This window comes from Panthera tigris, chromosome A1 (genome assembly GCF_018350195.1).
Source record: "Panthera tigris isolate Pti1 chromosome A1, P.tigris_Pti1_mat1.1, whole genome shotgun sequence".
Classification (NCBI taxonomy): Eukaryota; Metazoa; Chordata; class Mammalia; order Carnivora; family Felidae; genus Panthera; species Panthera tigris.
This window is the reverse complement of record NC_056660.1, coordinates 229689472-229698601: the sequence shown is the minus strand read 5'-3', so window position 1 is coordinate 229698601 and position 9130 is coordinate 229689472. Positions and strand designations below refer to the sequence as shown.

Here is a 9130-nt window from a genome sequence, read left to right as displayed (position 1 = left end):
TACACAATTGCTTCCGTGATGTTCGTCAGTGGATTGGAACTCCTCAAGTCTTCTTTCATTTCTCTTTCATTTACAAAGATTTACGGAAACTTTCCATGTACCAGGCACTTTATCAGGATTTTGGATACTCTAGTTCATTATTTAAGCATTCATTATCTAAGATTATTATTATATGGCCTATAATATACCCTATATTCATTACTATAGTCACTTCACTTTATTTGTGAGAAAACCAAGGCTCAGGGATATCAAATAACTGTTTCAATGCCACAGAGGCAAAGCAAAGCTTAGGTCTGGTTTTCAGTATTTTTTCTGGATAAATTAAATGCCGTTTACTATCTTCCAGATATCAAGAAGTACCATGTCCCAGCACCTTAGATACGTACATTAATTCTCACCAGAAACCCATTATTAGGTGGTATTATCACAAACTGAGGTATAGAGGGGTGAAATGATTTGCCCAAGGTCTCTAAGCAGGTAACTGGTGAGCTGGGGTGAGCCCTCAGTGAGTGGGTGGGGGGTAGACACTGGAATTTGGGTCTATCTCACCAAAAGCCCATGTGTTCAGTGTGTTTGAAGGGGATTCCAATGGTCCTTATCTCCTCAGCCATTCACCTAAGGTCTCTGGGGCACCTACTGTATATTAGACACCCTACCTGTTATCACATTTCATCCTGAACCCGTGAGGTAGGCATTCTTCCTTCACAGGGTGGGAATCCAGGTCTCAGAGCAAAGGTGATTCACCAGAATCATCTGCTAGTAAGTGAGTGATTAGGAGATCAAAATCCAAGTGTGTCCGATGAGCAACACTGCTTCGTACAAAAATCCACCTTCTTCTGGATAGACCCGTGTTCCGCAGAGTTACCCTCAGTCCTCCATCTTGTTTCCTGGCTGGACTGAGGGAGGAGGGGCCGCCAGCTGCTGCCTTTCTCTTCAGACCCTCCCAGCCCCACCTCCAGGGTAGCTTCTTCCCTTTCTCACTGAGAACGTTCAATGCTTAATGTGCCACACTGTGTGCAAAATGTGAAACCACTGAGATTAAAATCATAGCAACTAACTTGTGCGGAAATATTTACAAGATAATGTAAAGTAGAAGGGGCCTGCAAGAAGGTATAAAAATGGAAACGCACATGCACAGATCTGGAGCCAAGGGCACGAAAATGAAGCCGGGGTTGACACCCAGGAAATGAGTTCCCATGTTACATAAGAAAGTGCCACCAGAGACGTGTTGGGACGTTTTCTTTTCATGAACTGGACTCTAGTTGATAAGGAGCTGTTAGGAACTCAATCATGTCACACTCAAAATTCGTACCTTGAAGACCTAAGTCCCAACATGACTGTATTTGGAATAGGGTTTTCAGGGAGGTAATTAAGGCTAAATGAGCTCATAAGATGAGGTCCCAATCCAATATGACTGAAGGCCTTGGAAGAAGAGGAAGAAGAAGAAGGGGATGCTCGTGCACGGAGAAAAGGCCATGTGAAAACGTAGTGCTAAGAGGTCTAGCTGTAGCTGAGGAGAGAAGCCTCCAAAGAAACCAAACCTTCCAACGCTTTGAGCTTGCACTTCCAGCCTCCAGGACTGTGAGAAAGAAAGTACTGTTTGTTACCTACCCAGTCTGTGGTGCTTTGTCCTGGCAGCCTGGGCTCACTAATACAGGATGAGCTCCACGTTTGTGCTGTTGTTCTCCAACAGCATGCTCTTTGGTCTTTGTGCCTTTGTTTTCCTCAGGTGTAGACGACAGATCCAGTGCGGGTAATTTATCAACTTTCATACTATCATCATTGCATCCCACTTGTTTGGAAAATTTTTGAATTAGAGTAAGATTTATCCTTTTTTAAAAAATGTTTATTTATTTTTGAGAGAGAGAGAGAGAGAGACAGAGTGCGAGTGGGGATGGGGCAGAGAGAGAGGGAGACACAGAATCTGAAACAGGCTCCAGGCTCTGAGCTGTCAGCACAGAGCCCGAAGTGGGGCTCGAACTCACAGACCACGAGATCATGACCTGAGCCGAAGTCAGACGTTCAACTGACTAAGCTACCCAGGTGCCCCAAGTAAGATTTATTCTTGAAAGAGAAACGTTGCAATAACACAATATGGTTGTTCACTCTGGCCTGTCAGGCAAACACTTGCTTAGATTTGCAGTTTGGATATAGGTTTGTTTTTTTTTTTTTTTTAATTGAATAATGGAGTCATTGATTTTGATCAGAAAACATAAGTGATGCAGAGTTCATATTAAAAAAAATTTTTTTTAACGTTTATTTATTTTAGAGACAGAGAGAGACAGAGCATGAAAGGGGGAGGGTCAGAGAGAGAGGGAGACACAGAATCTGAAACAGGCTCCAGGTTCTGAGCTGTCAGCACAGAGCCCGACGCGGGGCTCGAACTCACGGACCGTGAGATCGTGACCTGAACCGAAGTCGCACGCTCAACCAACTGAGCCACCCAGGAGCCCCAAAGAGTTCATATGTTTTGAATATGAAAATATTTTTTTATAACAACAAATGGACTCAAATCCCAGTTATTAAAATATCATGGCTTCTTGGAATACCAGAACACCAAAAAGTCCACTTATTGGCTGTGTGATCTAGGATAAGAGACTCTGAATTTCTCCAAAATTCACTTTTCTGAGCTGGAAACAATACATGTACTGCAGGTTTGTGATCAAGATGAACAATAATGTATGTAAAGGGTTGGGCAAAGAGCCTGGCTCATGGAGGACTTGGAACAAATGCTTACTGCTGTTGTCTTGAAGGAGCATGAGACAGAGGGTTCTTCCAGGATGCAGGAATGCCTTGGAGCCATCCAGGCTGGAAAGTCACAGGCCTGGGGAGCCTTCCCTGAGGGCCTTGTCATGGAGCTGGAAAAGCAGCAATGAGTCTGGGGGCAGCTGTCTCTGGCAACTCTGGGCTTGCCTTGCCAGGGCCACTGTGGTCAGGATTATTTCTTGTGTGATAATTAGGCTTGTCTGGGAACTGAAGGCCAAGAGCCCAGCTGTTTATACAACTGGAAGTGAAAAACAAGGTTGACCCAGCAGAGGATTCTCAAATGATTGTGCACTAAGGCAACACTTGCACTAATACATTTTGTCATTGAGGATGGGGATTGAGGGGGATCCAGGAAGGGAGAGTCATAATGCCTTGTTGTGGGTCAGCATTGGTTTAGGATCGGCCTACAGCAGGCATAGGGTTGCTGGGAGAAGAATATTCCAGTCCACGTTCGCCAACATGGCGAGGCTGTCTGTAGTGGCCATACTGCTCATGGGCAAGGCCATAAAGTAGGTGTTGTCTGAATGTGAACCACTTATATTCCTTATTTTGGTGCCCCAAAGCCTAGATGCCTTCCTCAGTAATTGTCCTGTCACTTAATGGAATCTCCACTGGGTCCTTCTACCAACTCTTACCTGTGGCATGTTCTTTCATTTAGCCCACCTGAGGAGGGTCTTTCTCCCTTCGAGTAAGTTTCCCCCTCTTGTCAATGGCTCCCAATCTGATGACGCAAAGAATCACCTGGAGAGCTCACGTAACACGCCAATGGTTGAGCCCCACCCCATGAGGATCTGCTTCCCACGAGGTCTGGGAGGTGGGGCTCAGGAGTCTGTAGTGGAACCAGCACTCTGGTCCTTGTGATTTGTAGTCAGGTTGGGGAATTGCAACTCCAGCAGACTGGGGAGATAATGAGCTCTCATCAGGTACACCAATCTCAGAGGATGCATTAGCTAACTCACTAGCAACCTTCTTAGAAAACAGAATCTGGTGCCAGTGAAAAGCTCTGAGGCTCTTCAGGGGTAGGGTAAGTTGGAGATCTCAATTGCTGTGTTCTGTGCAGTGCAGGAGGGACATACACGACAGATTAGAAAAGCTTTGCTTTCTCGAGTCATGCCAATTAAGTGGCTTATCTGTGGGGTATAGACGGTGACGTCCCGGGGACATCCATGGTCATTGCTGGATGCAATTCTCTGTGTGTTTATATTCACCCCCACCCTCCTCCACAGTGGCCAGAGCAACAGAAAATGGAAACTCAGGAAATATTGGTATCTTGGGAGTGTCGACTGGCATGAAGGGTTGGTAGCATTTTAGCTGCTGTCCCTTCATTTTGGATGAAAATGAGAGTTGGGATGGTCTCCTTTAAGCATAATTTAGGGGCTGCCTGGGTGGCTTGGTCAGTTAAGCATCCAACTTCAGCTCAGGTCATGATCTCACAGCTTGTGAGTTCGAGCCCCGTGTCGGGCTCTGTGCTGACAGCTCGGAGCCTGGAGCCTGCTTCGGATTCTGTGTCTCCCTCTCTCTGCCCCTACCCTGCTCACGCTCTGTCTCTCATAAATGAATAAATGTTAAAAAAAATTATAAAAAAAAGAAAATAAATAATTTAAAAAAGAATAACAGGAAATTCTCATTTGTAAGAATAATAACAATAATTAACAATAATAGTAATAGTAATAGTAATAAAGAACTTAGTGTTTTCTACTTACTTTTGTGCTCAGCTGTCCAGCACAACAATGAGGTCATGAGGTGTGATTTTGTTGATCCCAGCAGGCTGCCCAACTGCCAGGGGCTCTCCATCTAGGCTCATACTATGCCAGAAATGCCATTGTGAAATGCTCTGTTCTGGCATTGAGACTGTCCACTCATTCACTTGCACACTGTGTCTGATTCAGGCAGCAGAGCCCCTACACTGGGCCTCGCCCTACAGACCCCTACAGCCCCCTCCCCCCCCACAAACCACAAACCACAGAAATGTCTGGGGGGTCCCAGTCGGTGAGAATCCCCACTGTCTCTCAGACTACTCCTGGCACCTGGAAATCGTCCACGACCCTATGTCTTGATTCTATTTTAGAAAACATGACTACCACAGCATTACACAGATCAGAATCCATATTTCTAGACTTCACCTCCTATCGCGAAATCAGTAGTTGAAAAGAAGTTTCTGGGGCACCTGGGTAGCTCAGTCAGTTAAGCATCAGATCTTGGTTCAGGTCATGATCTCACGGTGCGTGAGTTCAAGCCCTGCATTGGGCTCTGGACTGACAGCTCAGAGCCTGGAGCCTGCTTCGGATTCTGTGTTTCTCTCTCTCTCTGCCCCTCCCATGCTCATGCTCTGTCTCTCTCTGTCTCTCAATAATAAATAAATGTAAAAAAAAATGTTTAAAAAAGTCAGGTAATTTTGGGGCGCCTGGGTGGCTCAGTTAAGCAACCGAATTTGGTTCAGGTCATGACCTCACTGTTTGTGGGTTTGAGTCCTGCATCGGGCTCTGTGCTGATGGCTCAGAGCTTGGATCCTGCTTCGGATTCTGGGTCTCTCTCTCTCTCTGCCCCTCCCCCTGCTTGCACTCTGTCTGTCTCTCTCAAAAATAAATAAACATTAAAAAATAAAATAAATAAAATAAAACACCTTAAAAAAAGCAAGAAAAGAAGTTTCTGAGGCACTTGTTCTTCTGACAGGCAGGCTTTGCAAGGAGACCAACGTGTTCTTGTTCCATATAACACACACTACCCTCTCCCTTCCTTAGCCGATTCCCCACACTTCCCACACACTGTCTTTTTATTTACTTTTTTAACCCAAAAGAATACTGTGTTCCCTGCTCGCCTCATATGCACGTTGGAGGAACAACAGCACGCTGTCGGACAGAGGTGGCTATTAATACATTGTGGATAACGAGCAGACAGCTTAACCCAAGGCTCCCCCAGGGAAATAGAAGGGATGGGAGAAATAATGCCATGCTGGGGAGGTTGGGGGAGGAATATCTCAGCGAACTCATCACACAAACATTAAAAACAAAATTAGAATAGATAGCCTATGATTCCTCAGCAAGACAGAAGCAACATAAATTGAAAATATTATCCCTAAGCTTTAATGGCTTGTCTCCAAAGAATGGCCTCTTTTCTTCCATCTGATTACAGCGTTCTTCCTGAAGGTCAGCCTCATGCTCGTCCAGAGCCAAGATGTTTGGGGCCTCAGCTCTTCTCTCTCAGGCCAAGGTGGGCAATTACATCGGCCTGAGAAGCAGAGGTCAGTGATGAGGTCAATTCCAGGGCTCATCTTGGGAATAGGATACATAGCACCAATCGTGTTTGTTTCTATAGTGTTGGTGGCAGAGCCCAGGCTTGGAAGGCAACCTGTCTAGTTCCAAAGTCCAGCCCTACTACTTATCCCCGCTTATCAGTTGCATTAACTCTTGGTGCCTCAGTTTGCTCATCTGTAGAATGGGAGTAAGGTGGACTCTATACATTTGTTGGGGGGCTCAGGGGAGTTGATGCATGTCAAGTCCCAAAACAGTGCTGAGCACGGAGATGTTAGGACTGGTAGTTGCTGTTATTATGTTTACCATTTTAGAGACTCTGCACCCCATTTTACTAAGAAGCAACATGATTCAGTGGAAGAAGTTTGGGGGCACCACAGTGGGGATCTGTAGCCCAAGCGTCCACCCTGCCCAGATGTTTCATGCGTTTGGTGTGTATCCTGACCTTCTGGATCCCGTGTTGTCGGTCCGCAAACCAGGAACACAGCTGCCGGGCCTATGTGTGGATTTCTCTGGATTGCTGTGAAGATAGAATTCGATGCAAAATGCCCGTGGTCTAAGAAGACCTAACAAAGTATGATTTCTCTCCTCCCAATTTCTGATTTCTCTTTCTTTCCTTCCTGCAAAGTGGATCAAATCCAATTCAGGCATCAAATTGGATTGCAGATGATCAGACACAGAGATGTTAGCTCATTGGACTGCATCACCATCCAGCTCACTGGACCCTGTATTTTCTGGATTATTAGCAATCTCATGAGTTTATTACAGAATACTGTTCCAAATTTATGTTGGTGTCTCTGATGTGACATGTATCAAATATCAGATAGATCACTTGTCACTGTCTGGCACAACATATACCTATGTGCTGTTTGCCAGTTTATGTCAGCACACCTGTTGCTTGCTCTGGATTGCAAACTTCATTTATTCCAGGCATTTCCAGGGTTGGGGTGTAGGGGAGTCAGGCTAGAGATTACAACCGACCCTTTCCTGGAGATGGGGATAAGGTAGCATATTTACAGCAGACCTGTTGGCTGAGCCAAGGAAAGGGAAGGAAAGGGAAGGGCTGAGAAGGAAAAGGGTAAAACGCTACTCAGATCTCCATTTACATGATGCCTTCTAAGGGAAGGAAACCATGGAAAACTGTGGAGTCAGCCCGACGTGGGCTGGGCCGAGCGTGGAGAGTCATATTTATTTAGAAGCAGGTTGGCTTGAGTTCATCTGGTGAGGATTACATCCCCCACTAGGGCCAGCATCGTGCCTTCTATCTCTCATTCATCAGCTAATTCCTACAAGTGCTGTGTCCTGGGCTTGTTTTGTTCAAAATACATCTTTTTCCCCCTCAGTGAAATGGAGCAGAGTTGACAAGAAGTTCTGATAATTACTCCCTGAACAATACATCACTCTGCAGCTGAACTGTGTTAACTCAACGTGTGGCATGAATGCGTTTCAAGGGAACCTCTCTCCAGTCAAATGGCAGCAAGTGATGTGGTCACAACTCAAACAGACATGCAGACAGGGCTGTCTGGAGCCTGGTGCTGACTTCTGGGCTGGCGAGAGCATTCGAGAAGAGCCACTGTGGGGGACCTGGACAGAGAGATGGACTCTGCTGCTGCTTGTCCTTGGAAGAAGCACAGGGATAGGCACAGAAAGGAGGATCTTCAGCCCTTATTCATTCATTCATTCATTCATTCATTCACTGACTCATCAGACCCAGCTGACATCTGGCCAGCACATGCTCATGTGGGTCACCTGTGTTTGTAGCCAATATCTGTCTGACGGGTCTGTCCTAACTGTTGCCGTCTTTGCTTTACCAGGTGTTAATTATTGTATAGCCCCATTAATGCAATTTTGTTGAGCACCCACTATTTTCTAAGTTCAATGGAAAGTACTGGAAAGATAAAGATGAATGGCGTGGTGCTTGTCCTCAAGAAACATACAAACCAGTGGGGGAAAACGTAGTTCCTTCACGTGTTTTGAAATGCCTAAACTTGATAGGAGTAGAAGTGGCACCAAGATCAGTGTTTGAAGAACCAAGGGAGGGTTTTCAGGGCAGGACACAGTGCATGTGGGATGTTGAGGAAGGAAAAAAGAAGACGGAATCACAAGAGTGTGGCCCTTGTGGGAAACGGCAGGAGTTTAGGGTGGGTAAGTTTAGGGAGTACCGGTGTGATATGAGCTGTGTCTGGGAAAATGGCAGATAGCATAAAGGAGTTTGAATTGATTCTTGTTAATTCCCTAAAAATTCTAAAATTCTAACCAGCAGATGATAAGATCATATTTGCAACTTAGAAAAACCTCTCTAGCTTGAGAATAGAATAACAGCAGGGCAAGAGAGGGAGACCCGTTAGAAAACACCAGTCATTCATTCATTCAACAAATATTCTTTGAATGCCTACCATGTGTCAGGTGACAGCTTAGGTGCTGGGGATATGGTAGTGACCAATACAGCTTACAATAAGAGAGCCGAGTTTAACTAGACACCAAATAAATTTATATTTACAAATGGCGGTAAGTGGTGTGAGTGGAATTCTATGATGTCATAGTCAAGTATGGGGGGGGTCCACTTCAATGAGTGACCAAGGAAGGCCTCCTTAGGCAGTGACATTCATTTAGGGACCAAAGGAGGAGTAGAAGTCATCCTGGCTACTCTGCAAAGCACGACTGGAGGCAGGGAAATCTGCTAGGAAGCTGGTTCGGTTGTCCCTGGCAAGGAAGAGGCAGTGGCATTGGCGATGCGGGGAAGACAGCTGATTTGAGATGTACTTTGCAGATGAAGTTGGCAGAATCTCGCCAATCTGGGTGGGAAGAGATGAGGCTGTGAGTCATTCCAGTGGGAGGCGGCGTGGATTCGATATGGGTTTAGAGAGGAAAATGCAGAGGGTTTGTTGTTGAATGGGATGGGAGGTGGGTCATGAAGGGTAGAGCCTAGGATAGTTTCTGATTGTCTGGCTCTGTAACTTGGATAGACAGAGGCATGATGGTCCATAAACAGGAGTGGGTCACTCCCAAGATGTGTCTGAGAAGCCCATGGCTCCTCTAGGGAGGGCTGTCTGTCTGTCTATTCAGTCGGCAGGCAAGGCTTGGGCTGGGAATTGTAGTATACAGGAACCAAA

At 45.8% G+C, this 9130-nt stretch overlaps 1 long non-coding RNA gene across 1 annotated transcript; it reads right to left on the bottom strand.

Annotated features, from left to right (window-relative positions):
- Positions 1-5869: 5869 nt before the first annotated feature.
- Positions 5870-8491, bottom strand: LOC122231897. Its single transcript, XR_006209184.1, has 3 exons — positions 8414-8491; positions 6463-6537; positions 5870-5994 (listed from the first exon to the last, which is right to left on the bottom strand). It is a non-coding gene; the product is annotated as an uncharacterized LOC122231897 (long non-coding RNA).
- Between the last annotated feature and the right edge of the window lie 639 nt (positions 8492-9130).